At 43.7% G+C, this 27,428-nt stretch overlaps 1 long non-coding RNA gene across 1 annotated transcript in view; it reads left to right on the forward strand.

Moving 5' to 3' along the window:
- Positions 1 to 27,428, forward strand: part of LOC138832534 (uncharacterized) — a 136,416-nt gene that overhangs the window by 97,415 nt on the left and 11,573 nt on the right. Inside the window, exon 3 of the long non-coding RNA XR_011373579.1 lies at positions 9,216 to 9,338. This is a non-coding gene — a long non-coding RNA (uncharacterized lncRNA). The remainder of the gene's footprint in view (positions 1 to 9,215; positions 9,339 to 27,428) is intronic.

Here is a 27,428-nt window from a genome sequence, read left to right on the forward strand (position 1 = left end):
AGATTCTAAGTAGATCCTGATGTAGTTGTCACGCTGAATGTGGACTTCAGGTTCTAGAGCCATGAGAGAGAAGTTTCTGTTGGTTGTAAGTCCTCCAGCTTCTGGTACTTTGTTACCACCACCTGAGCTGCCTGTGCAGGTGGGCATTGGAACTCCCAGATTCTCTGAGTCCGGCATTCATATCTGTGGGAAGCGGACGCCACACACCACAAGGTCGTACAGGAGAATAGACGCAGTTACCTTCCTAGCTTACGATGTTGGTGAATGAAGGCAAGAGATAACACCATTGCTTAAAAAACATTTTTTAAAAGCTGTTATTTATTCAAGATTATTCATTTGGAAATTATCCTGAACTACCACGAAAGTATTGATGAAGCTTGCTCAGCTTTGCCACTAGCTCCAACTCTTAAAGAAAACCTTTTTCATGAACTGTTTGGCCAAGTGTTTAAAAGTTAGAAGCAGGTTGAATAATACATAACTGTTTAACTATGATCAGTGTCAAGCAGGTGGGGAAAGTCTCAACATGAACTCGAGTCTGAGAGTAGCTGGTTCTCACCAGCAAATGTAAAGTGCTCCACTCTCCAGTGCTCCACATAAACATCATCTGCTCAATCCGAGTTCTTCCCTAATGAAATCCTGCTCTTTTTTTTTTTCCATTTTCTTTCTGCCAGCATCCTTTGGTTTTGATGCCTTCAAAAGATGAAAATAAAGCTCATCGTTCTTGGATTCAGATACCTCCCTGGGAATTCTGGGAGACGTTTTCTTTCTAGTTTTTTTTTTGTGAGTGGATCCGCGTGGCCAGCCTGGCTTTGTAGCACCTCATCGGGTTAGCTGGTCCCCAGCCTCGGATGCCACGAGCCTACATCTCCTGCTGCTCTCTCCCTCTGCGCTGACCTTCCCCGGGAAACATCAGATCTGTTCCCATTTAAGCCAAAACCCATATCCACTTTTGCATCTATTAGGTAACAGCTGGTGACTAAACCTGTCCCCTGAGGTTCTCCTTGCTTGGTAAGCTGTTCCTAAGAATTCTGGTGGGTAAAGAGGATGCAGTCATCAATAATTACACCTCCTCGTATTTGGGGAATGTGGCAGTTACGTAACAAAGGAGCCGCCACAGGCTGTTCCTTGTACACATGCCCGTCCATCTCTTTTTTAAAATGAGAAAACGGATGGCCTTTAATGAAGCTAAAGTCCAATATGTCTTGTTAGCGAGTCAAACCACAAGGAATGCATCCTATCTGTCTAACTCTGAGTCTGTTTTCTTTATAGATTTCTTCCGCTCGCCGTTTTGTCAAGGCTGGTGCTTGTCTGTGACTTCGCTAATGTGTGCTCCTTGCGCTGCCTGTGTCTGTGGTTTGAGCCTTTCATCACTTTGGGGATGTTCTGTTATTGTTCCTTCCAATAGTCCTCCTGCTCCGTTTTCCTGTTCTTCTCCTGTTAGCACAATAACCACACAGCAATATTTTATTTTTCAATCATTCTTCTTGCTGTTTGTATTTCAGTTTGGTTCGCGTGGCCATACTGGTCCTGCTCCAAAGCTATCTGTCTCCTCTTCATGTTAAATAAATCTCTCCTTGAGGCATTGTGTCAATTGAGAAACCCAGCAAAGTACCTCCATGTCTGCCGGTGCTTTGATTCCCAGCCTCTCCTGTTACTTCATACAGACGCCATCTCTCTCTCAGGCTGTCTTCTTCCCTGAGTGCTCTTACCGTACACTTGATGGGTGTTTGAAATCTAACCATTCCAGCCTAAGTCTCATACCTGAGTCTAGTGCTGAGGGTGGCTTTATCTCTTGAGATTGCTTTTTCTCATCTTTTGGCAAGTGGTGTAACCTTTGTTGAAAGTCACACGTCAGAATGTTTAAGGCGGATGCACCTCCCTCGTCAGAATTGGTGCCACCCAGCTGCCTTCTTACGTTCAGTGCTTCCCGTGGTTGCAGGCAGCCTCAGCGTTCAGACCCCTCTCGAGTCCTTCCTTTCTGTGTTGCTTCTTAGCTGCAGGCCTCGCAGCTCTCAGCTGTGTCCCACCCACCTGGGTGGGTGCTGGGTGGTGGACGTAGGAGAAGGCCATGCTGCCATGCATGAATCCCACTCTATGGGCATGGCCCCACATGCTTCTCCAGCTTTCCCGCCTCCTCACGCTGTTTTCCTTGATGCCATACTTTAGTAACCATACATTTTTGTCCACTATTAAACTAGACAGGGGGCTGGGCGCCGGTGGCTCACACCTGTAACCCTAGCTACTCAGGAGGCTGAGATCTGAGGATCATAGTTTGAAGCCAGCCCAAGCGGGAAAGTCCTAGAGATTCCTATCTCTAATCAATCACAGAGAAAGCTCCAAGGGGTGCTGTGGCTCAAGTGGAAGAGTGCTTAGCCCTGAGCAAAATAAAAGGAGCTCAGGGGACAGTGCCCAGGCTCAGAGTTCAAACCCCAGGACTGGCAAAAATAAAATAAACTAGACAAGAAGTTTACAGAGCATGTTCTCCCAGCTGGGAGGTGGCCCCAGAAGTCTTTCCTCCTGGAGCGCAGGGTCTGGTTATGGAGATGTGACAGAGGTTACTCTTCCCCTCTCTGGCTGGAAGCCTGAGGGATCTCTCAGATCCTCATCTTGCTCCTCTGAGTTTCCTCGAGGAAAAGCCAGTGGCGATGCGTCATCCCCTTGATTCAGTTTCCTGTTCCCGTGACAGTCCACGCTTGCTGCTGATCCAGGCTCCCATTGGAATGATCGGGTTCTCTGGTGGCTCCGTGGCCTCTGTCCCAGGTGAGCAGTCTAGACTGGGGCTCCTCAGATTTGGAGGTGATACTTTGCCAGGGAACCTCAATTGTTTTATGAGTTAGATGAATGTGAGTGTTTTTTTTTTTTTAAAAAGCATGACAGTTTTGTTGTTGTTGTTGGTGGTGGTGGTGGTGATGGGGCTTGAACTCTGGGCCTGTGTGCTGTCCTTCAGCTCTTTAGCTCAAGGCAAGCACTCTACCACTTGAGCCACGGCACCGCTTCCGGTTTTCTGGTAGTTCATTGGAGATGAGAGTCTCGCAGACCTTCTTGCCCGGGCTGGCTTTGAATCCTGAGAGCTCAGCCTCCTGAGTAGCTAGGATGACAGGTGTGAGCCACCAGTGCCCTGGCTGCATGACAGTTTTTGTTTGTTTTCGCCAGTCCTGGGGCTTGAACTCAGGGCCTGGGCACTGTTCTTGAGCCTTTTTTGTGCTTAAGGCTAGCTCTACCACTTGAGCCACAGCGCCACTTCCAACATTTTTCTTATGGTAAGAATGGAATGATTTCCAGATCATATCTGAAAGCCAGTGTCCCAAGGCATTCTTTGAACCTGGCAGCCCTCCCGTGCTGTATGAAGACAAAAACACGGTCTATGAAGAATCCATCCTCTACTTGTTGGGAAAGCGTTTTATCTCACTAGTAAAGGGGAAGGAAATGCCAGCAGACTGACTTCTCAGACTTCCTGTCCTATAGTGGGGCAGGAGGCCAGAGAGAAAGGGCTTCGATGGCTTTGGGAGATCACCCAGTGTCCCCCGACAATCACACCAGTCTAAGAGATGGGTCTGGTCACACCAACCAGCAGCATTTCATGTGTGTGCAAGATGTGCAGAGCTAAGCGACATCTTTGAGTATCTCCTGATTCCTGATCCTTCTAGATATACTTCTTCGCCAAATCATAGGAACCCACAAAATTACAGCACATTGGAACTGGAAGAAGTGTATGTGTGTGTGGTGTGTGTGTGGTGTGTGTGTGTGTGGTGTGTGGTGTGTGTGTGTGTGTGTGTGGTGTGTGTGTGTGTGTGTGTGTGGTGTGTGGGGGGTGTGTCCTGGGGCTTGAACTTGGAGCCTAGGTGCTGTCCCTAAGTGTTTGTTCAAGGCTAGCACTCTACTGCTTGAGCCATAGCTACACTTCTGCCTTTTTGGTGGATGCTTTGATTAAGAGTGTCTTGGATAGTTAAAGAAATGAAAATTGAGTCCCAGGGACGTTAATCCTGAGTCACAGAGTTATCTCTTGACAGGGTTGGGAGAAGCCTTTGCTTACAACAGGGTCTTTGCTTCTTTTCCAGGTTTATTTGTATCTCATTCTTTTCTACTCCTAAGGGCTTAAGACTTCTCTAAGTCACACACACACACACACACATTCACACACATACACACACTCCTTAGTATGTTGACTACCTAAGGATAGTAGGAAGGGGCACTTTATGTTATTATTTAACTCACATTGGGCTTTTATAAAGGTGAAGGATATTTTTTATGAAGGAAAATGTATCTGTGAGGATAACGGCAGTGTCCATTTATTTCCCTCCTGCCTGTCACCAAGGCATTTCACAAGCATGTCACCCGAGTGTGTTCCTCGTAAACCTGTCGTCACCCGCACGGCCTGTGCGAGCCCCTGCCGTGGTGTTGGGGAAGCGTGGAAGGAAGGCGTTGATCGCTTGCACTGTCGGCTTCAATGCCAAGGAAACTGTGTTGGGGCAGAAAGAATGAGGCCTGGGGAGAATCACAGACCCAAGTGTGCCATAAAGAAATATTGCCTCAAGATTAGACCATTCAGGATGACACATGCAAGATTCCCTTCCCAAGTGGTATTTTTTGTTGTGTTTGAAACGTAATGCTGTGTTATCATGTGCTTGGTTATCCTGGAGTCTTAGCTGTCAGGGTAGAAACCTGAGCTCATCTAGTTTAACATTTCTCACGCTGTGGCAGGAAACTCCGACTCCCTTGAGACCATCTGGCCTCTCCCAAGTCCCCCCTTGCCGGGTGCAGCTCAGCCCTCACCAGTGCTAAAGCCGACTGACCTCATGGTGGGTCGGAAATTTCCTTCTTAGCAATTCTCCTCTTGTTGAAATGAATGTTACCATTGAAACCCATGAGTGGGTCTTTATTATTGCACAAAATAAATATACTTATTAAATGAGAGATGAAAGTAGAAATGGTTTACTAGTTAGGTATAGTTTTTTGCATAAAATTTGACAACATAATCTTGTATGTTCATTACTCCCAATGAATCTGAACCCAAATGATTAGCCTCAGTGATTTGAGTTTAGGCGATTGACCCATAAATAAAGCAAAAGTGAAAGAAGTTTGAAGTGTAGAACATTACAATGTCTTTATTTCTCTGCAAAGGAGTAAATGAACACAGGTCTCTGTGCCCCTCAGGCAGGACTCCACCCCCAATTAATGGTGATATAGGGTCTCTTTTTCACCTAGAAGGGGTAAGTGAATATTCATTGAGAAAGTGGTAATTGGTATTAAAGGAGTCATGTCCAGTTCCAACTGGCAGCTGTGAGTACAGCAGCCCCTGCCCCAGGGCCATGTTCCAATGGCTGCCGGGGCCTCTGGAGACCGCAGACAACGCCAGTCCCCTGGGTACTGTGGCTTCCTCCAGCTATGCACATTCGTGACACAGTTTAATTCAGAACTCAAGCAACAAAGATATTATACTATAACAATGTACTGTAAATAATACTTATGTGAATGTGACATCTCTCAAGTATCTTCTAGTACTCACGCTTGGGCTTATCATGTTGGGAGACAAGAATGACACAGGACGTACTCTACCCTTCCTCTTGGGCAGATCTGAGATGCTGGTAGCAATTAGAAAGTCTCCTGACTTGGGACAGTTCCATGAAATAAGGGTGCTTTGAATGCCAGCCTTGCGATGTCCTGAAGTTAGTCTGAACACTAAGCTAGCCTCTACCTGACTAGTGGGCGGCTAGCAGGTGCAGCACGGATACAAGAGACGAAGGGACGATTTCATCCGGGGACGCAGGGAGCAGGGCCGCATAGAGCCTCCGCAGGACGACACCCAACTTAAAACATACGAATGATTTCGTTCTGGAACCTACCTGTTTTTCTTTCCTTTTTCAAGTAAAAAGAACACATTTTCAATAGATGAGAAGTGAATGGCCCCCTAGCGTGAGAACAACTGGAATGTTCCATTTAGCATCAGGCTGTGTTGAGGGCAGGTCATTGTGGTCAGAGGGAGGAAAGCTGCTGTGGCTGGGGAGTATTTAGAGAGTGCTACTGTGTGCTGCTTGAGAGCAAAGGATTCTCACAAGGAGATCAGAATCAGTTATCAGAATGTTTTCACCTTCAGGAAGTCACTGGATTGAATTAGAAAACCATGGAGGGGTGTGTGTGTGTGTGTGTGTGTGTGTGTGTGTGTGTGAGTGTGTAAAAGCATTAGAAGTCTTGAAGGTGGTTTGGAGCAGGTTATTTGTTCTCACTTCAAACTCTGACCCCACTGGGAGGCAGTAGTCAAAGGAGGTAGTCAAAGGAGGTAGGTAAGGAGAAGGTTTGGGAGAAAAGGCTCAACGTGGAACATATCCCCTCCCCCCCAAGGAAAGCAGAGGCTCCTGATCTCCTCCAGTGGGGGATACAGGTGAGGACCGGTGGTAGCAGTGACAGGAAGTGAACTCCAGGGGGCAGTAGAGAGAGCTGGGGTAGAGTCTGTAGGTATTTGCATGGTACCACTTAGCTCTGTGTACATACAGAATAATGTTAATAAAACAGGGGCGGAGGGATTCCACATCTATATGCACAAAATTAAAGACGAGAAGAGCAAGTGACATCCTTAACTAAAGAGGCTAGTGAGGAGGGAGCACTTACTCTGGGAGATTCCCGGCGTCTTTGACTCTTATTTTTAAAACTACAATGTTGAGTCAATTTGGTTAAAATATTCCTTGTGGTATGAATAATGTTTTTTTTCAACGCTGACTCAAATTTTAAAACCTTGTCAAAAAGGAAGCTTAAAAATGCCATGTTTGAGAAAAATAATGATTATGTGACTAAAGATAGTAATTACTTTCTGAGAGGAATAAAAAAAGAAAAAAACCTGTGCCACCCACCCATAAAGCCTATCTCCATGGAAACTTACTTCACAGAACCCTGCTTTACTCCCCAAAGCTCACCTCCAATTAGACAAAAGCACCAGCAGAGACTCCTGAACCCACTCATTTCCTTAATAAATAAGCATTTAGAAACATCGAAAACAGTGCTATAACACACCCAGCTGAAGGTGAGTTAGCTGTCTTTATTTTAGTTTTACATTTTATTGCTTGTGTTTAAAATGTGCAAGAAGATGCCTTGATATACATGCACTGGGTGAAATGATTAGTAAGTTAATATAAGCACTGCCTACAGGGCTACGTTTTATGCAGTAAGGAAACCCTAAGTCTAGTCTCTTAAGACACTCCTAATCATCCATTGTTCACTATTAGTAACTGTCTGAGTATATAACTAATGTGCTTTAGTATATAACTAAAATGCTTCTTAGAAACAGAAACCATTGCTAATGTAAAAGAATTCATGTCTTTCTGGATTCACTCATCCTATCTAACCTTAACCTTGTGCCCTTTGACCTGTATCCCACCCCCACCCCCACCCCCACCCCTCGCCCCCAGCTTCTTATCTTTGGCAACAACTTCTCTATTCTCTGCTTCTGTGTACTTGATGTTTATTTGAATTTCTCCATAGAAGAGGGAGAAGTAGTCTTTTTCTTTGGTGTCTATAGTATTTCACTTGGTGTAATGGTTTCCAAGTTCATCCTGTTGTTGTGAATGTCAGAATCTCTTCCTTTGAAGTTTAAAAGTAGATCAGAGATGATATTCCATAGGTTTCTGTGGATAAGGTGTTGCTATAAACTGTCTGAGCTTGTACATGCTACATGGTTATCTTCCTGCCTCAGCCTCCTATGATTCCATTTTGTAGAGCTGTGTAGCATTCTGTTCTATTTCCTTAACTGTTCACTCCTGATGGACACTTGGGTTGTTTCCATGTCTTGGGTATTGTGAATGAATGATGCTGGGTTGGGTGGAGGAACACAGCTATTTCCACAGTGATGGATTCATTTCCTTCGAGAACCGGGGGAGGGGAGGGGGGAGAGGCATGCAGGCAGACTGACAGAGATGAAGAAGGAGACAAGAGACAAAGAGAGAGAGGCTGTTAGATGATTTACCAATTGTATTTTCATAAATTCTGAGGAATCTCCATACGATTTTCCATAAAGGAAGGCCATAGAAACTTAAATTTTTACCAACAATATGTTTGACAACGCTTGTTCTTACTTTCCTTTCTTTGAATTTTATGTTACGGCCAGGGCTTGAACTCAGGCCTCCACGTTCACTTGGCTTTCTTGCTCAGCTGACACTCTACCACTTGAGCCATGCCTCAGCTCAACTTTTTGCTGGTTATTTAGAAAGAGAGTCTGAAGGACTTTTCTGCCTGGCCTGGCTTTGAATCATGGTGCTCAGAGCTCAGCCTCTGCGTAGCTAGCATCCCATGCACGGGCATTCACACTCGGCTCCACTTTTCTTTTTGGTCACAGCCATCCTAATGAGTGTAACATGATATTTCAGTCAGGTTCTCACTTGCACTTTGCTGATAATTTGTGATTTAAGTATTTTTTCATCTTCCTTCTGGCCACTTAATATGAATGTCTTCATTAGAGAAATGTCCGCTTGGGTCATTTGCCCAGTGTTTATTTAAATTATTCAGTTTTTGTTATTATGTTGGAGTTAACTATGTATCTTAAACTCCTATCAGAGAAATGACTCTGATATGGTTCACAGATACTTTCCCACCCCTGGGGCTGCCTCCCTCCCCCGCTACCACACACACGCCTTGTATCCTGACCTGTTCTCACTTCCTTGCTTTTTCTTTCATTGTCTGTACCACAAAGCCATTTTCAAAATGGGATTTCTCCACTTGAGAGTTTTCGAATATCACTTGCCTCCTTTGTAGGTAGATGGAACAGAAACTTCTTGTGTTTTCTTTAAAGGCACATTTCTTGATTTCTAGCACTTTTTTTTTTTAAAGGAAAAAGCCCTGTGATATTTAACTGATTCCACACACATAGTGCTTTCTTTGCAGACCTCAGAGGAGAAGCTCCTGACCTGTGGGCATTGGATGTAGCACAGGAATGCTGAGAATTGTCCAATGAGTTCCCTCACTGTCAAAAGCACTCATCATCGACCACACTTTTTATGTTTTCCCTGAGCCGTTCTCCAGTGACAAGTATCAAGTAGGTTAGAGATTTCTTAGGGTGGGGGTTCAGACAGCAGCCACTCTGACTTCTCACAGGGTGAAGCTGATGTGAGACCTTAAACAAAGTTGTAGAAAGTGAATTTCCCATGTCTAACCTTGTTGTGGATGAAATTATTTGAAGAGTTCTGCTTTCCCTTGCCTAAATTTGAAAATCTCCATCTCTTCTTCTAAAGCAGAGGCCCGAGGAGAGCAAGCCATGCAAGCCACACCCACTAGAGACAAGAAGAAAGAATGTTCTCTAAGAGAATATCCCAACCCAACCCAGCAGAGCAGAGGAGAAAGGAGGGCAGGAAGAGGTGAGACTGCTCGGGAGAATGTAGCAGAGGCGCTGTTAGGTCTTCTGCCATGAAACAAGTGTGGTGCAGTTAAACCAGTGTGGAACCGGTCCGTTAGCTGACAAACTCATGGAACGTATCTCGGTGTATGGAAGATTTTAAATAGATCTGCTCACATGCATGCTTTATTACTCACAAGTCTGTTTGGGACTTGAAGAACTTGAGGGAACAATTAGGAAAATCATGAACCTTCCTTTCTTGTAAATGGTGGTTGGGCAATGGATCTATGAGTCCAAGAGGAAAATGGTATAAAATTTAACATTCGGAATGAGAAGAAATCCCAAATAGCAGACCCATGAATGTAAACCCAAAATCTAGAAAACCCTCAGGGGGAATATACTTTTCCAAGAGGAAAAGTCCAAAAACAAAAGATGATAAAAACAAAGGAGAGGTAAATTCAACCATGCGTATGTGTTTTAGCGTAGCAAATAAGGCATTAAGAGTAATCTAAAATAGAAGAGCATGCTATTTGTCCAAATAATTTAAGCTTTAAAAAAAACCCTTTTATTTATTTTCAGGTAAGTAAAAGCCCTGATCAATACCTGGACAAAACCTTGTGAAATTTATAAATCTCAAGGCAAATGTTCACTCCCCAAGTATTAGAGCAGAAAAGTCAATCTGCCTTCGATTTAAATAAAATAATCATGACCTCTGGTTTTTCCATAGTAAGGCCTAGCAGATATCAACAAAGGTAGCATTTACAGAGACTTAGGGAAGAACCCAGAGATGTAGATGAACCAAATCCTCACTTTATTTGTAAAGGTGAGTCTGGTGGTTAAAGCCTCAGGAAGCAGTCATTTCCATGTCATTGCTGGAGGAAAATGAATCAGATATGCATTGCATTTATGCAAAGCCAAAACCCCCAAAAGTGCAAATTGTGGCAGGTAAGGTATAAAGCCTCTGATTCGTGTTGAAAGTTTGGAACTGTTATTGAACATATTTTGAAATGGAAATACTGTTGAATCTGTGGATTGCTTTTGGCAGTATGGCCATCCTCCTGATACGAATTCTGCCACCTCATAGACAAGGTGGAGGAGGTGTCTCTCCATCTTAAGATTTTTTCCTTCAAGGGTTCATAGTTTTCTTTGTAGAGGTGTTTGACTTCCATGGTTAAATTTATACTCATGTATTTAATTTGGGGGAATCTTGTGAATGCAATTACTTTTCTGATTTCTTTTTCAATGTGTTTGCTGTTGGAGTATCAGTCTTAGAGCTTGAACTCAGGGCCTAAGTCCTGCCCCTGAGCTTCATTGCTCAAGATTTGTGTTCTACCACTTGAAGCCCAGCTCCATTTCCAACTTTTTGGTGGTGATTTGGAGATAAGAGTCTCATAGACTTTCCTGCCTAGCCTGGCTTTGAACTCTGATCCTCACGACTCGTTTCCTGAGTAGCTAGGATTACAGGTGTTTGCAATGCCATCTGGGTGCTATTGGTTTTTGTATGTTTGTCTTGTATCCTATACATTGCCAAAAGGAATAATTTGTCTTCTTTCTTCTCTATCTGGGTTTTCTTTATTTATTTCTCTTTTTTCTCTGGGTGGGAACTCTAGTACTATGTTGAATGAGAGTGAGGATGGATGTCCATGTCTCATTCCTGATTTTAAGGGAGATGGTTTCAAGTTTTGACTGGTGCGATATTGGTTCTGGGTTTGCCAATTATAGTCATTATTATACTGAGTACATTTTCTACATCCTAGATTCTTCAGAACTCAGAGCTGCATTTTGCCACAGATTTTATTTTAACATCAGTTGAGATGATCATATGATTTTTGCCCTTGCTCCTGTTAGGTGTTGTATTATATCTATTGATTTATATATGTTGAACCATCCTTGCATCCTTGGAATAAAACCAGTTTGATCATGGTATGTAATCTTTTTTAATGTGTTGTTGAATTTTTAAGTATGTTAAAGTGTTTTATTGACAATTTTTAAGTTCTTCAGTTTATTAAAGAGGTTATAATTCTCTCCTCTTGTTGTACCATATTTGGTTTTGGAATAAGTAATAAGTATACTATTGGCTTTATAGAATGAGTTCTGTATTATTATTTTACTTTCTACTTCAGAGAAAATTGTGAGGAACATTGTCAGGTTGTAGGTTTTTATTTGTTGAAAGAGTCTTTATTACTGTTCCAATCTAATTTCTCATTATAGATCTTAAGTGACATCAAGACCAAGTTAACATCTACAAAGTAGTTTACCCAGCAGTTGCACAAAATACATGATTCTCAACTACACATAAAATTTCTGCCCAAACAGATCATCTTTGAGGATATAAAGTGCGTCTCAGAAACTAGAATAAAATTGAAATAATTTCCTGTAGTCTGACCATAACAGAATAAAGTTAGCACTTCTTTTTGTCTTTCTGTGGCTTGACAGCTCATATCTTTTTATTAATGAATAACCTTACACTGTTTGGCTGAAGATATGCATTTCATCCATTCACCTGCTAAAAGATATGTCTTTCAAGTTTGGGCAATGATGAAGAAAAGAGTTGTGTCTCACCTGTGAAGGTTTTTGTCTGGACCTTAGTTTGCAGCTCGGTTGAGGAAGGGGACTTGCTCTAGAGAAGCATATGTAGTTAGTAGGAAATCATTGGACTGACTGACTTGCAGTGTGGCTGTAACTGCTTTGTCTCTTCATCAGCACTGAAAAGAGTTTCTGCTATTTTGCATTAGGGACTAGCATTTGTTGTCGCCCATGTTTGGGATTTTGGTCATTTTGATGTGTGTAGGGACATCTCATTGTCTTCATTTGTAAGTCTTTAATGTCCCTGGTATGGAGTATGGACTGCCTTTGTCTGTACTTACTCTCTGTTTGCATACCTTGCTTCATAAGAATCTATTCAGATGTTTTGTTCATTTTTAAACTGGGTTGCTACTTTTCTTGAGGAGTGTTAGAAATTCTTCATACATTGTAATAACAGACCTTTATCTGATAGGTGTCCTGCATAAAGCATTCTCTGAGTCTGGCTCATGTTTTTATTCTCTTTGTGGTGACATTTTCCGAACAGAAATTTATCATTTCAATGAAGTCCAACTTATTACTATTTCTTTTGTGGATCTAAGCAGTCATTGCTTAGTCACTTCAATATTCTGCCTAAGTTATCTTCTTAGAGTTCTACAAGATATATATTTTTAATTAAAAAAAATAGGTCTGAATTAGTTATGGCCTCCACCAGAATTTTCAAACAGAGACTTGATGAAAGAATCCTTCATAGTAGGCTTGACAAGTTTAGGCAAATATGCAAGAGATGATGAGATACTCTGAGTCTAGCTCCCCAGACAAGCTACCACTCCTGCTACACACACACACACACACACACACACACACACACACACACACAAACACACACACAGACACACACACACACACAGACATATACACACGTGTACTACCATCTTCTCTGCTCTCCCTACCTCTGGCTGATAGATGAAAGGGACCAGAACCTGGTACTGAATGAAGCTAAGCTGAAGAACTATGATTTTGCAGTCAGCTACTCCTGAAAATTCAGCACCCGTGCAGGGAGAGAACAGAGAGAGAAATACCCTTTGCTTCTTTCTTCCTCCTCCAGGATGTGAGTGACCTCATCGGAAGACATCTAGGAAGAGATTCTGGGGCTGCAGCCTGCAGGGCTGGGGCACAGAGAAGTGTGGAAGTGGGAGAGACTCAGGAGGAATGGAAACTCCAAGGTCTTGGTTTAATGGAAGCCCACTCAGGTTACACTCTATTACCACCTAGCAGCTGTGTGGGCAAGGACTGGAGAATTAGCATCGTGCAGCCTCTGCTTCTTGAAGTTTAACTGGTGATAGCAACCTGCCTTAGAGATATCAGCATGGTCATTCTCAGCTTGCACAGTATTGACCAAAGCTCCATAACCATTAGCAGTTATGACTAATACTTGCAATTTGTTATTAGCATTACAGAGGGAGAGGAGAAGCAGGCCACAGAGCGGGAAATGAAAACATTGATTATTATCAGGAGATGGGAGCGCTCTATAAAACTAAGAGCCGAAGCCATCAACAGCCCATGTCGTGCCTGAGCAAAATATCGACATGTTCCCACTAAAACTGAGAACCAGAACGGCACCGTGGGCATCTGAAGCTCTGCAGGTGACGGCAGGCACATTGAAACACATACCACCGGGGAAGGGGGAGGGGGCCATTTTAGACTTGTAGATTGTAAGATGGCTCACTGCCTGGAGGCCGCCCCTCCCATTCCAAACAGCCAAGTGGCTAGACAGAGCAGAATGTACAGAATTATCACAGCTACGACTAAAAATCACATTTGAGGAAAACAATTTTCCAGTTTTAATGGACACAAAAATATTAAGCACTTGATAGCCTTATGTAGAATCTTGTCCACAGTTATAAAGACAGCCACAAGTCAAAATACAAAACTTGATAGCTAAACCAGAAAAGATCACATTTAACGCTAAGAATCCCATTTTTGAATATTGGAGGGATGTCAATTCTTTCCAAATTGTTTTATAGAATTATCATAATTGCATATAGATTACCATTGTATTTATGCTGAAGTGTCCACAAGTAAAACGAGAATTCACTTTGAAGAATCAATTCATAAATCAAACTGAGAAAAGCTGAAACACGAGAGGAGCTGGATGAGATTTGTTGGACCAGGTATCGAAATACAAGTTGATCTTAAGCTAATCAAAACAGATGGTTCTGGCATAAAAATAGATTATTGGAACAAAGGAATGAAATAGAAAATTTGGAAAAAGAATGAGTATAATTAACCTCACAAATATTTATTCTGACACAAATGAATACCAAGTGGCTTAAAACTTTCAAGTTCAAAATTAACTTCACAAATATGTATTCTGACCCAAATGAACACCAAGTAGTTTAGAACTTTTCATGTTCAAAATCAATCACCATATAAAGCCTGAAAGAATTTGTGGTAGGCTAGTTATGTAGCTTGGTATGGAAAGGGCTTTGTAAATACAAAAGCAATGAAAAATAGTCCTATCAGAAAAGTGGCATTATTGGGGCTGGGAAGGTGGCTCAGTGGTAGAGCATTTGCCTTGCATGCATGAGGCCCTGGGTTCGATTCCTCAGCACCACATAAGCAAAAAGAAAAAAACCGGAAGTGGCGCTGTGACTCAAGTGGTAGAGCGCTAGCCTTGAGCTGAAGAGCTGAGGGACAGCGCCCAGGCCCAGAGTTCAGGCCCCACGACTGGATCCCCCCCCAAAAGAAAGAAAAGTGGCATGATTACATGAAATGAAAGTCTTTACATTTCAGAAACCAGCCCCTTCAGCTTTTCCTAACACTGTCTCTTGTTGTTAAGACAGGGTGTGTGTTTGTAACTCAAGTTGGGACAGAATCAGAAAGTATATTTTGTTCTTCGTGGGTTTTCAGGTGTTCAGCCTGCAGGATAATTTATTCTTGGAGTGAGGCAGGTTTTTGTGATTCCACTTCACGATGCATGGATGCTCAGAGATGGTAACATTGCTCCAAACCTCACTCCAGACAGTCTTTAACAACTGCCCTCAGAACTCAAAAAGACCTAAGGTCCTGGTGGGTGGGGTATGGAAGGGGTCGATCAAGGGCGACATTTCTTCTTACGATCTTCCTTTTTCCGGGAAGGGATAGAATGCTCTTATCTGAAACAAGGGATGAAAAAAATTCTTATTCAAAAAAATAAGAGATTAGCTGGTTCAATTTCCCTCCATAGCTTCTAAGAATCTGTAATGAAATATAAAGTAGTTTGATTATACTCCATGTAGATTAGTCAATATTTCAATAAGGATATGAGTAATTAATGCCTAGAGTTAAATTAAAATTGGAGACAGTAAATCATGTCATGCTTTCTGTCCAAATGCTCTTGCTGAGCAACAGCCGCCCCTGTAACCCAGCAATGCACCTGACTCCATTGCATGCAACGCTCACAACCGCTTGGATACTTACAGAACACTTAGATACTTATAGAGAGCTGCACCTTTGTGATCTCACCTTTAGAGACCAACCATCTGAGGTAACATCTGCACTGCTTTGGCTACTGCGCTGGAAAGGAGCTTTCGGGGCTGCAGTCTGAGCCAGGACTCAGGATTGGTTGTAAGAATATGTCAGTGACACCCCAGAGCTGGTGTCCCCTCCGTCTCTTCCTCATGTTCCTGAGGTGGGGGGGGCTGTCACCAGGCCTCCAGGGCCACTGCTCTCTTTCCCTTCATGGAGTCATTGGTTCTCCCACAGATGCCAGCCTCCTCCCTCCTGAGTAGCGAGGATTACAGACGTGAGCCACTGGCACCCAGTGTGATGTGATCTTTCATTCCCAGAGGGGCCATCACTAATGCTGCCTTTGCTCAGAGGGATCAGTTACAGAGATTGAGAAACAAGAGGGAAACAGTTAAGACTTTGGCAAACAGTGAGTGTTTTCTTCTCGCATGTCTTGATTTCTACCTACCTGGATAGCAACAAAGAAATCTTCCTTTTCTTGTGAGAATGGTTACTTCATTCATTCCAGATAGCACTGGTTACGGACCTACTGTGTGTGTGTGTGTGTGTGTGTGTGTGTGTGTGTGTGTGTGTGTGTGTGTGTGTGTGTGTGTGTGTGTGTGTGTGTTCCTACCCTTCCCAAAACGTGTAACAATTCTTTAAAATTTCGCTTCATGTGCAATCATGGGTTCTGAGTAATTCACATTCTCTTACTTTTAACGCTTCCTTGGAAAGTCGTTGTGGAAAATACGGGCTGGCTCATACATCTTCCCGGACAGAAACTTGGCTGCCAGCGAGGAATTCTACACAACTGAAAACTCCAGATGATGAGTGTCTAACATAATTATGGTTAAATTAAAAAAAATGAGATGGCAATAAAATTTCCATGAAATATTTTGTGTAAGTACAGATAACTCATCATCTTCTTCGTAGAGTTCTTCCTCATAAACCATGTGGAATAGTTTGTTCTAGTAATATATGATGGAAAAGTACTCTTTTCCTGAGTGACTCTCTCTGGCTCTTCTCTCCCTTGCTCTCTCTGCCTTTGTGTCTGTCTGTCTGTCTGTGACATACATATACTCAAATGATTTTATTTCTCCTAAGTGAATGCATAGACACCATATCACATAGAGAGACAATTCTATGGACTCCCCGGTGGATGGATGCTGCCCATATATCCTAGTGAGGATGGAGCTTCTTGACTCAGTCTACTGATCTAAGTGGTGACCTCTTTCAGAAACACAACCAGAGACATACCAGAACCTGTTTCCACCTGCTATGCTCATCCTGTGGCTTTGAGTCATCACAGAACCAAACCCAAGTGAAATGATAACAAGATAGACCTTTCCGTGCCCCATCCAGAAGCACGGGTACAAGACACAGCAGGGGTGTGTGAGGCCTTGTGTCTTTGCCCTCCACATCCATAGGTGGCTTCTCTCCAAGGTGCTGCTCACGGGAGTGGGGCTCTTTGGCCTAGCCTCCTATGCAACTCAGCCTAAGGAGACAGGGAAGGACAGGGAAGACAGGACAGAATGGCGGGGGTAGTGAGTCTACAGAAATGTCGCCGGCTCACAGCATATCCTGTGGCTCTCTGCATCCCCACGATGCCCTCACTGTCAGAGCAGGTGACAGCTATCCTCCGGTGGCTGCCCTTCAGAACATCATTACCCTTTGCCTCAACCCAACTTCCGCATCAGCCCTCACTGAGCCCAGCTCAGTCTCTGTCTGTTTGCTGTCAGGGCTCTGCCTGATGTAGCGTTCTTCATCGTTAGTTTCTTTCCTATCACACACACTTGACTTTTCACTCTATTTCTCGTTGATGAGGCTCATGAATCTTCTCTCTTCAAGCTTCTTAGCCCTGCAGGTCAAAAAGTCCAAGACCAGAGCGAGTATCAGTATTTCAGAGGACTTTATGTAAAAGGCTGGGGTTCTTAATTACAATCATTTGCATATTTTCCCTCTGATAGACACACATATTTTTTATAAACCTATATAATCTTGTTGGTTTCCACGCCCAGGGTAAGAGATAATTAGGGTCATGAGCACCAGCACAGGAGATTATTTATCACACTGTTAGCATCTCTGCCTTAGCTGATTTTTCTTTTTCTTTCTTCACATGGAAGAGTTTCATTTATTAAAAGATTCAAAGGTCTCTAGCTCAGCATTCCTGAAAACTCACTATATTCTCTGCTTATTTTTTCTTATCACATTGTAGAGGTACTTATTTTACCAACGGAAATTTATTTGGGCTTTCATCTTCCGCTTTATTGGTTGGTACTAAATTACCAGGCATTTTATTTTCATTTGGAATATTTTAAATATATTTTGGAATCCCTCTTCTGTACCTGGAACTCTTTAAGGGTTTTGTTTTGCAAAAAAAAAATGGTGTTCAATATGCAAAACAGAAAATCGGTCTTTTGGACTAGTATGCACTTTAGTGGCATTCAGTATCTGCACATTGGTGTGCAACCAGCGGTACTAAAATCCAATTGCCCAGAGAATTCCTTTCACCTTCTCAAATAACACTGTCTTTATGACAGCATCGCATCCCTTTCCCAGGCTCGGGAAGACAGTGTTCTCTGCTCAGTCTGTGTGAATTTCATGGCCCCAGGTCCCTCTTCTACTGAATCATATACCATTTGTGCTTTTGTGCATGGCTTTTTTGATCCATAGCATCCACTTGATCCATAGCATCACTTCCGGTTTTCTAGTGGTTTATTGGAGAGTCTCACGGACTTTCCTGCCCAGGCTGGCTTTGAACCGCGATCCTCAGATCTCAGCCTCCTGAGTAGCTAGGATTACAGGCGTGAACCACTGGCACCCGGCACATGTATATTCTTATGTGTGGTTCCAGATCGCTAATGGTGTTGTTCCTTAGAGAATTTGAATTAGAACTTGAATTAGAATCTGATTGGTGGACTCTGTAGCTGCTGCTTCTACTCCTAGATGACTTGCATGTTTTCCATTACACATTTTGCTTATCAGTTCATTTTAAATTAACATTTTCTGAGGACTATTACAAACCGAGTAGATGAGTAGGTCCAGCGATGAAAAACTTAATCATGTATGAACCCTTTGGAAACCACACCGGTTTCTCATGAGCATGTATTGCTTTTCTGTGTTGTCTAGGAAATAAACTCCCATCTGACCTTCGTGCTGTGTTTGAGCCAATGGGTTCAGGGCTCAGGTGAGGCTCCAGGAAAAGGGAACAGATGGCCTTCTTGACAGTACTTAATTGGTCTTTATCGACAGCACTCACCATTTCCACCTTGTTATTTGTGTATGCACCTTCTTTTATGATCAAATTTTCCATTCTGGAGGGCAGACTCCATCTGCATTTGATTTTTTGAAATTGCACAGAGCGTTTTGCGTGTGAACCTTCAGAAGGTGTTAACTTCATGCACTCAAGGTAACAAGCATAGCTCTTCTGCAGTGTTCTTATGTGCTGGCCCAAGGGCAGCGACGTGAGGAGACCTGGCAGAGGCTCAGGAAGCCAGTTTATTATACTCACAGGTGCTGACAGTAGGAGACCAATGCTCCAGGCAGCCCAGCCACAGAGGATGGGCAGGTGGCAGGAGCCAGGAGCCAGCACAAAACATGAGAATCTTTATGGGCTTTCTTTGGAAAAGATAAGTGAATGTCTTAGCCCTGGCTGGTTTCATTCTGGTGGGCTGTAAGCTCTGAGCATGCTCCCTGGTTGACTTTACCTGGCAGGATGCTCAAATCTTTTACATAAAATAATGTGGCATTTGTCTGGGATTTACATACATCTTCCATTCCCAGATACTTCCGATCATCTCTAGATTTGCTTGTAGCACCTCACGCAATGTAAATGCTATGTAAATTATGATTAGACAGTGTGGTAATTAAGACAACAATAAAAGTCCTCACATATTCAGAATAGATGCAAGCTTTAAAAATCTTTTGACTGGTGGGTGGTTGAACTAATGGATGTGGAAGCTTACAGATGTGCAAGGCGGCTTGCACTGTCTTGTGGGAGGCACAGGCCAGATGGGGGGGATGGCCCCGACGCTTAGCTTGCAGATCTAGGTGACACTCCCACTCGAGCCTTTACTTTCTCCGAGAATGGGATAGCCCAAGGGGGAGCCAGAAAGGTTCCTGGAGGTGTTAAAAAAACATCGAAATATGCAGATAAAGGCTTACACACAAAGGGGAAGGTGGCTCCATGGTAGAGTGCTTGCCTGGCATGCATGAGGCCCTGGGTTTGATTCATCAGTACCACATAGGCAGAAAAAGCCAGAAGTGGCGCTGTGGCTCAAGTGGTAGAGCGCTCTTCTTGAGCTGAAGAGCTGAGGGACAGCGCCCAGGCCAACAGCAGGCCCCATGGACCTCCCCCCCCCCAAAAAAAAAGACATATACACACCACCACATAGGTAGAACCTCTACAATCTCTTGGTCATTTCTGAAGAGTGACAACTTGTCAACCTCTAGCAAAATGGCCACCCCAGAACCCTTCCTTGGAAGGTGGGATCATTGGTTTGCATGTTGGTGTCCCATATATGAAAGTGCTGCGTAGACCAATCCGATCTCGTTGCTTCCATTTGCATTTTTTTAGACAAAGAAAAGGGTGAGCAGGTTGAACTCTGACTGCAGTCGGCTCAGGAGCTTGATGACAATCTCACTCAAGGTACTGCTGCGGAGTTCCTGCCCATCCCCATACCTGTCTCTGCCCGGTAATAAGCAGATGTGCTCTAACACCCCAAAGCTGAACATGTTTGCAGATTTGCTCTTGTGAGACACAGCTCTTCTCTCTACTAATTTGATGTCAGGTGTTGTTTTGCTATTTTGTGAGTCTGAATGTAATTAGTCCCAATTAAAATCTGAAATCTTTAAGTCTATTTGCAGTCTAATTTCATCTGTGGTCATAAAATAAATAACTCAAGGTGACTTGGTCACTTATGTTTCTCAGATTTGGGGAGGAAAAGACAGACACGAGTCTCTTTACAACACCCGTGGTACAGGGAGAATCTTCAGAGGTTGGAAGGTCTCACGGCTTGGGTCTAAGTTTTACCTGACCTACCAACAATGCCCATAACCAGGATATGGGCTGCGTATTCAGGCAGGAAGTCACTGGGGATGTCTGTGTGCAGTGATCTCATTTCATTGTTCACTGGAGGAGAGGGCTGAGCAAGGCTCCCTGTTACCCTCCTTCCCCCACCACCCAATGTCATCTTGTTTCTGCCATTCTTTGGATGCCATACTCCAAACAAATACGAGATTTCTGCCTGAGATATTTCCAGTTGATTCTTGAGAACCAAGAATGTATGGAAAGCATATTGATACCCAGATCTTTATTTTCTCGAAAAGAATTCCTCTTCTGTATTTGTATTCTCCAGACAAACAGACCGAAGGAGATGTATGCAGCTAGCATTTGAATACTACAAAATCCAACCTAATACATAGGATGCAACTTAAGCTCCATTGAAACTTAAGCCCCAATTAAGGAAATAATTTTGAGAAATAATTATGTCATGAGTAGATCAGTGTCTTCGGAAAGGGATGCAGGGACCTGTCAAGGCCCTTCTGAGCGGCAACCACCCTAAGAGGATACCATAGATGCCATATGTCCTCTTCAAACACCAAAACCATCAGTGGCTTATGCTTGGACCTCCCAGCATTGTGTGAAGTACATTATCTGCTCTTTAAGATTTACCTAGTCAGAGGTATTTTGTGATAGCAGCACAAAAGGATACATAGAGAAAACTGCAAAAGGAATATGTCAAAGGAATTAGCTCGTGTAATTGTGGAGACCAAGAGTCCCAGCCTCCCATTTCTGCCCCCATCTCTGTAGCCTTCCATCTGACCTAAAGGTCTGAGAACCAAGGGAGCCTATGAGATGAGTCCTGGGCCCAAAGCAAAAGAACCAGCAATGCTGATGTCTTACATCAGATGATGGGTGGTCTAGTTTGAGGAAGGAGAAAGAGAATTCACCTTTCCTCCACCTTCTTTCTACAGTGGCCCTTAAAAGACTGACGCTCAGCCACCCATGGTGGTGACATCTGTGCTAGTCACTTTTTTGTTGTTGGTCATGGGACCTGAACTCTGGGCCTGGGCGCTGTCCCTCAGCTCTTCAGCTCAAGGTGAGCACTCTACCCCTTGAGCCACAGCACCACTTCCAGCTTGTTCTGTTTATGTGGTGCTGAGGAATTGAATCCAGGGCCTCATGCATGCAAGGCAAGCGCTCTACCACTGAGCCATCTTCCCAGCCCCGGGGGCTAATCTCTTGTGGAAACATCTTTATACACTCATCTGAAATAACTAAACTTGGTGGCTCTCAACCCACTGAAGTATGAACCATGGCACCTTTTAAAACACCAACCTGCCTCTATCTTGTTTCTCTTTCTCTAACTTTGCTTTCCCTTTTCTTTCCTCACTCCATCTTTCTCCTGCATAGACTCTATGGGAAGTCTATACAGGGGGAAAAATAAGAGACAAAATGGTGCTTTGACCCATGGAGCATCCCTGGGACTTCTCCGGCTGATGCAAGAACAAGGAACACTTGCCAAGTAACATGCAGGATTTTTCTTCCTTGCAAATACAGCAGATCTTGGAATCATCTACAGTCAGGGCTCTCTCCAGTCTCGTCAAGATGGTCAGTTGATTCTGCCATCAGAATGCCTTGTCATCTCCGTCTGACTCTCCTTTCTCACCCACACCCCTTACCCAAACCACACAGCTGTGTTTTGGGTGGAATCGTGTCCACCAAAAAGTTAGCTCTCCTGTCCTAACCCTCTGTAGCTGAGAACAAGACCTGATCTGGAAATGGGGTCTTTGTAGATATGGCCAAATTATGACAAAGTGGTTATTGTGTTGTTTTCTTTGCATATTTTCTTCCTAGTTAATTATTCTTTGGGGATGTTGGAAGCTCTCCAGAAAGAGTCCATCATGTATGCTTCGTTGTGTGTCTCTGTGTGCCTAATCGAGCTCAGAGCAGTGACCAGCACAAAGGAAAGGCGGAGATGCTCAGAGGTCTTAGCGATGACTCGTTGTCAGCTCTGGACTTGTCCCTTGAGCCTCTCTGTCTCCATTTTCTTTCCTTGAGTGTGGAGAACTCGCAGGTTTCTTCCGGTTGTGTGAGGTGGTGGCACCCTGGGCTTAGAGCCATGCCAGGAAGGCAGGATGTGGGACTCCTTTGGCCCAGGGCTTTGGCAAGCTTTACCCTGCAGGATTCACCAGATGGCAGGGCTGCAGCCGTGACCTTGGTGCTCCTTTCAGGAAACGAAGGCCAGGTGTCAGGCAGCAGCATGTGTGCGGCTCAGGCGTCTTCCTGAGGATCTGTGTCAGGGGCGAGCTGGGGAGTGCCAGGTCGCTGCAGGACGGGTCTGGTGTCCCTTGTGTGCCTACAGAGCCTTCCAGTACTGTCCTGTTCTTCTGGGAACAGTGATTGACAGGGTTGGGAAAAGGAGATTGTGAGTGACACTGTTGATAAATGATCTTATCCTGCCCACAGTACCTTCTCAGGCTATAGGTGGAGTAGGTGTGTGTGTGTGTGTGTGTGTGTGTGTGTGTGTGTGTGTGTGTGTGTGTGTGTGTTTGTGTAATGTGCCAGTCCTGGGGCTGTAACTCAGAGCTGTTTTGCTCAAGGCTAGCCCTCTACTACTTGAGCCACAGCTCCACTTCTGGCTTTTGGTAATTAATTGGAAATGAGAGTCTCACAGACTTTCCTTTGGGGAGTGTCTTCAAACTGTGATCCTCAGATCTCTTCCTTCTGAGTAAATAGAGTTCCAGTCATAAACCCCTGGTAGCCAGCTATACATGTTTCTAAAAGGCAAAAGAGGGAGCATTCAAAGGTTTGGGTCGTATTTCTGTATAACTCCATGCTGTAGTTAGAACACAAGGCCAGTCTCTGATCTTGCTCCTCACGTGTGTTTGAGTTGAGCACATGTGATTTGGAGGCAGTGTTCTAATCCAGGAATCATCCTGTACCTACCAATGCCTGCAGGGTCTTAGGACATCTTTGATTGTCACGTATGATAAGTATCTACTGACAATGTGGCCAAAGGTGGAGCTAAACATTGTCCAGGACCTGGGACAGCTCCCAAAGCAGCATCTTCTGGACTAACATGGCAGATGCCCTCCTGGCTGTCAAGAAAACCAGCATTTCTCCTGAGAATAACCCACAGCTGATCTCCAGACCTCACACTGTCACAACCCCAATGTCAAACCCTGATGGTTTAGCACAGAAGAATTCTTCATTCTTGCTAGTGCAGACAGTGAGTGTGCTCTGTGCGTAGCTTGTTGCACTAGTGCACTATTGCCAGTAGTCTGCTGTTTCCTGTGTGTGTCATTGCCTGACCTTTTGTAGGGGTTAATCTAACAATACTTAAATGGTGGCCAGATTGTACCCTGAGGGATATGAGCCTTTGGAATGGAGGGAAAGGAAAGAGCAGAAAGTAAAAGGAAGGGAATCAGTATGTTTTCATTTTAAACATCTTCAAAGCTTGGTTGGGCTTAAAGAAAGCATCATTAATTATCTCAGTAGCTGTGACAGTGGGGAATGTAAATGTTCAAAACACAGTTATCCAATGTTATGGCATCTGGGAACCATAGTGGCTGGCAATGAAATGTTGATTTTTTTTCTGGATAATTCTATCGTACATCAGCATAGCAAAGTAGAATGACTTCAGTAGAGGTCGTACCCGCTCACCTTCTGCATCAGGAGGTAAATCTGACATCTCTAATTCGAAGCCCTGTAAACTATTTGTGCTCAAGGATTGCCTTGCATTAGACCATGATTGTTTCCAGACTCTACATAGCCTCAATGAACATCTCTCCCATTGTATGGGGAAACTGAGCCATGGAGAGTGATTGAGAGAGAGCAAAAGTCAGATGACGTAGATTCTGGGGTGGGGGGGCAAATTTCACTTGCAGGACAGAGAGGAGCATGCGTGCTCTCTCTATGCAAGGCCTCAGTGTTCTCACAGTGTGTGTTTAATGAACCGCCTTGCTTTGGGCAGGATGATTAAGTAGCAAGGAGAAAAATCTATGTGAGGAAGCCCAGTTGAGAAGTTTTGGTCAGCCCTGCATCAGTAAAGATCCTCCCACCATCATGAGTTCCCTCTCCCCAAATCTGGCAGCCATGCCTCAATTACAGAAAGAAGAAGGAAATTAAAATTTGATGGATGAAATAACAGGGTGAGCTGGTACTTAGTTCCCAACCAGAAATTATCGTTTATGTGGTTTTTGAATGGATAGTTATCAGCTCCATAGTTTATTCATTTTTATAATGAGATCCTTGGTTTTAATTAAAATTGAGCTGCTTTCTATTTCTTGCCTGCCCTTAAGAAAATCTTTCTTGGGTTTAAGTCCCTGGTATTGGGAGGTTTTAATTACAGCCTGGAAAGAGCAGGACAGAAAGAGCTGGAAGGGGCTGTACCTCCTCATTTTCCACAAACACAATGGTACAGAGAACGTAGGCAGGTTGGGTGAATTTGTCAATCTGCCAGATTATATCTCATTAGAGGCTGGAGAACTTCCCTGGGGAAGATGCATGCAGACTCCCTTCCACTCACCCTACCTGCTCTGCCTCGTTTTACAGCTAAGTCACATCATCACAAGCCCTCTCTCCATATCCTAAAAACTACGTATCCAAATCCAGCCTCAGCAGATACTGGAGCCACCTCCTGAGTCTACCACTTGTGAGAAATATTTCCGTGTTGAAACAGGCAGACAGATTTCTCCCACAGACACAGAACCACTATGGAGTGAGCAACACCAGATGGGTGGAAACCTGATATTCCTTAAACAGTTTAAGACATTTATTTCATGGGGTCAGATCATCTGACATGGGGCCTGGCAGGTCTGAAATCTTCAAGTGAGGTCAGCAGGTGAGAAGCCCAGGCAAGAGCTAATGTGACAATCTTGAGAGAGAATTCCTGGTTCAAAGCCATAGCCCTGAACGGCCTGGCAACCAAGGATGCCCGGCCATGCTGCTGTTGGTTTGGTTTCTGGAGACGGGTCCACTTCCTGGAGTTATGATTGACTCTACTTCCTCTGTCTCCTCTCCATCTCACCATTTTTTTTGGATGGCAACCACATGCAAAGCCTGTGTCTCAATAATTTTTCAGTTGCTTCTCCTATTTGAGAGGTTTATATAATTTTACCTGCTTCTCAATTTGGACTGTAAATCTCTGGGCAGTACAGAATATTTCACTTCTTACAAATGTATAGTTCTTAATCATCCCTCAGGTAGATTGTCATGAAATATATGCAGGATGTCAGAAGTCTACGGAATTGGGATTCTGCAAAATCTAAATCATTCTCTCTCTCTCTCTCTCTCTCTTCTCTCTCTCTCTCTCTCTCTCTCTCTCTCTCTCTCTCTCTCTCTCTCTCTCTCTCTCTCCCTCCCTCCCTCCCTCCCTCCCTCCCTCTCCCTCTCCCTCTCCCTCTCCCTCTCTCTCTCTCTCTCTCTCTCTCTCTCTCTCTCTCTCTCTCTCTCTCTCTCTCTCTCTCTCTCTCTCTCTCTCTCTCAGTATTGGGGTTGAACAAAATGCAGGTACTCTTCCCTAGAAGTCCCTTTTGGGTTGTTTATTTTTGAGATAGGGTCTCCCTTTATCTCTGGGTCAGGCTGGGTTGTGACCTTCTAGTTACGCTTCTCTAAATCCTGGAGAATGGAGAGCAGGGACCACTGTACCCAGCAATGGGTTATCCCAAGTTGGGATAACAGGTATTTGCCACTATTCCCAGCCATTTGTTGAGATGGCATCAAGGGTGCTGTACTTCTTGTTTTGCCTGGCTTCAAACCATGATCCCAGCTTCCAAAGAAGTTAGGATGACAGGCTTGAGCAACCATGACTGGTTTAAATCATTCATTCTACATGATAAAGTTTATTTGTCCATTAGTTTTTAGTTGCTTCATTCACACATAGATCCATCCATCAATCCATTTATCCATCCATCCATCCATCCATCCATCCATCCATCCATCCATCCATGTGTCCATCCAAGCATCCATCCCAGTTTATTGAATACATAATCCCTGTGTCCCTTCTTTTGAGAGGCATATAAACTAAACTGAAATACCTATGGAGTTTAAGTGACCTGAGTAGTTAAGGGAATATTTTGTAAACATTTTGGTCAATTGTGGAGCTTAAGCTCAGGGTCTGGGTGCTCTCCCTGAGTTCTTTTGCTCAAGGCTTAGTGCTCTATTACTTTGTGCCAAAGCTCCACTTGTGACTTTCTGGTGGTTAATTGAAGATAAGAGTCTTACAGACTTTCCTGCTGGGCTGGCTTTGAACTGGGATCTCAGCCTCCTAAGTAGCTAGTATTATAGTCATAAGCGACCAATGCCCAGCTATCCTTCTCCTGCTTAGGTGCTTCAGAAGAAGAATTCCTGTTGTACTCTGCGCTCAGTGGAATTGCTAATATTTGTGATGCTAATAGAAATGCCTGAGTACTGAAACCAAGTCTCCTTGTCTTTACATTTAATATGGATGTTAGTTAGTTTGTTTGTTTCAGACCTGCTTCTAAGTTGGGTGGAGATCAGAAGAGACAACCACATCTCATCTGGGATGAGTTGTTGGCAATCAACACAAGCCCAATCAATGTTTGTGATACTGTTCAGGCAACTGAGGAAGCAGTTGTGCTGCAACAGGAGGGGACTTTTCTGAAATTATTCACATAATTTTAGAAAGTCTGCATTCATTTGCTCAACTAACCAGAAATGTCTTACAATTCCAACTGTGTTTTTGTCATTTGAGATTGAGCTTTATATCCCTTGTGGGGGAAAAAGTGGAGAATTGAGGCATGATAAAAATGAAAAGATAAAAGCAATCTAAAAATAAAAAGTACAGGCTTTGCAGTATTTATTTTATGAACATCAATCCTGCCCTCTTGGCTTCTGCCATCAGGAGAGATCTTTCTGACAAAATCAGAAGACAGTAAAGAAGCTGGAGGTGGGAATGAGAAGGAGCGAGCTCAGGGTAAAGCTGCCTGGCAGGGACGAAGAAAAGAATAAGGGAGTCTCCAGAAATGACTGGAACGGAACGGGAGTCCTGCCGTCCACAGCCAGCAGTGCAAATATGCAAATGGAGCAATTAAATGTTAGTTAATCTATGGTGTTCTTGGCAGACAAGATCTT

The sequence above is a fragment of the Dipodomys merriami genome, unplaced genomic scaffold (assembly GCF_024711535.1).
Source record: "Dipodomys merriami isolate MVZ:Mamm:240054 unplaced genomic scaffold, mDipMer1.0.p SCAF_2, whole genome shotgun sequence".
Lineage (NCBI taxonomy): Eukaryota > Metazoa > Chordata > Mammalia > Rodentia > Heteromyidae > Dipodomys > Dipodomys merriami.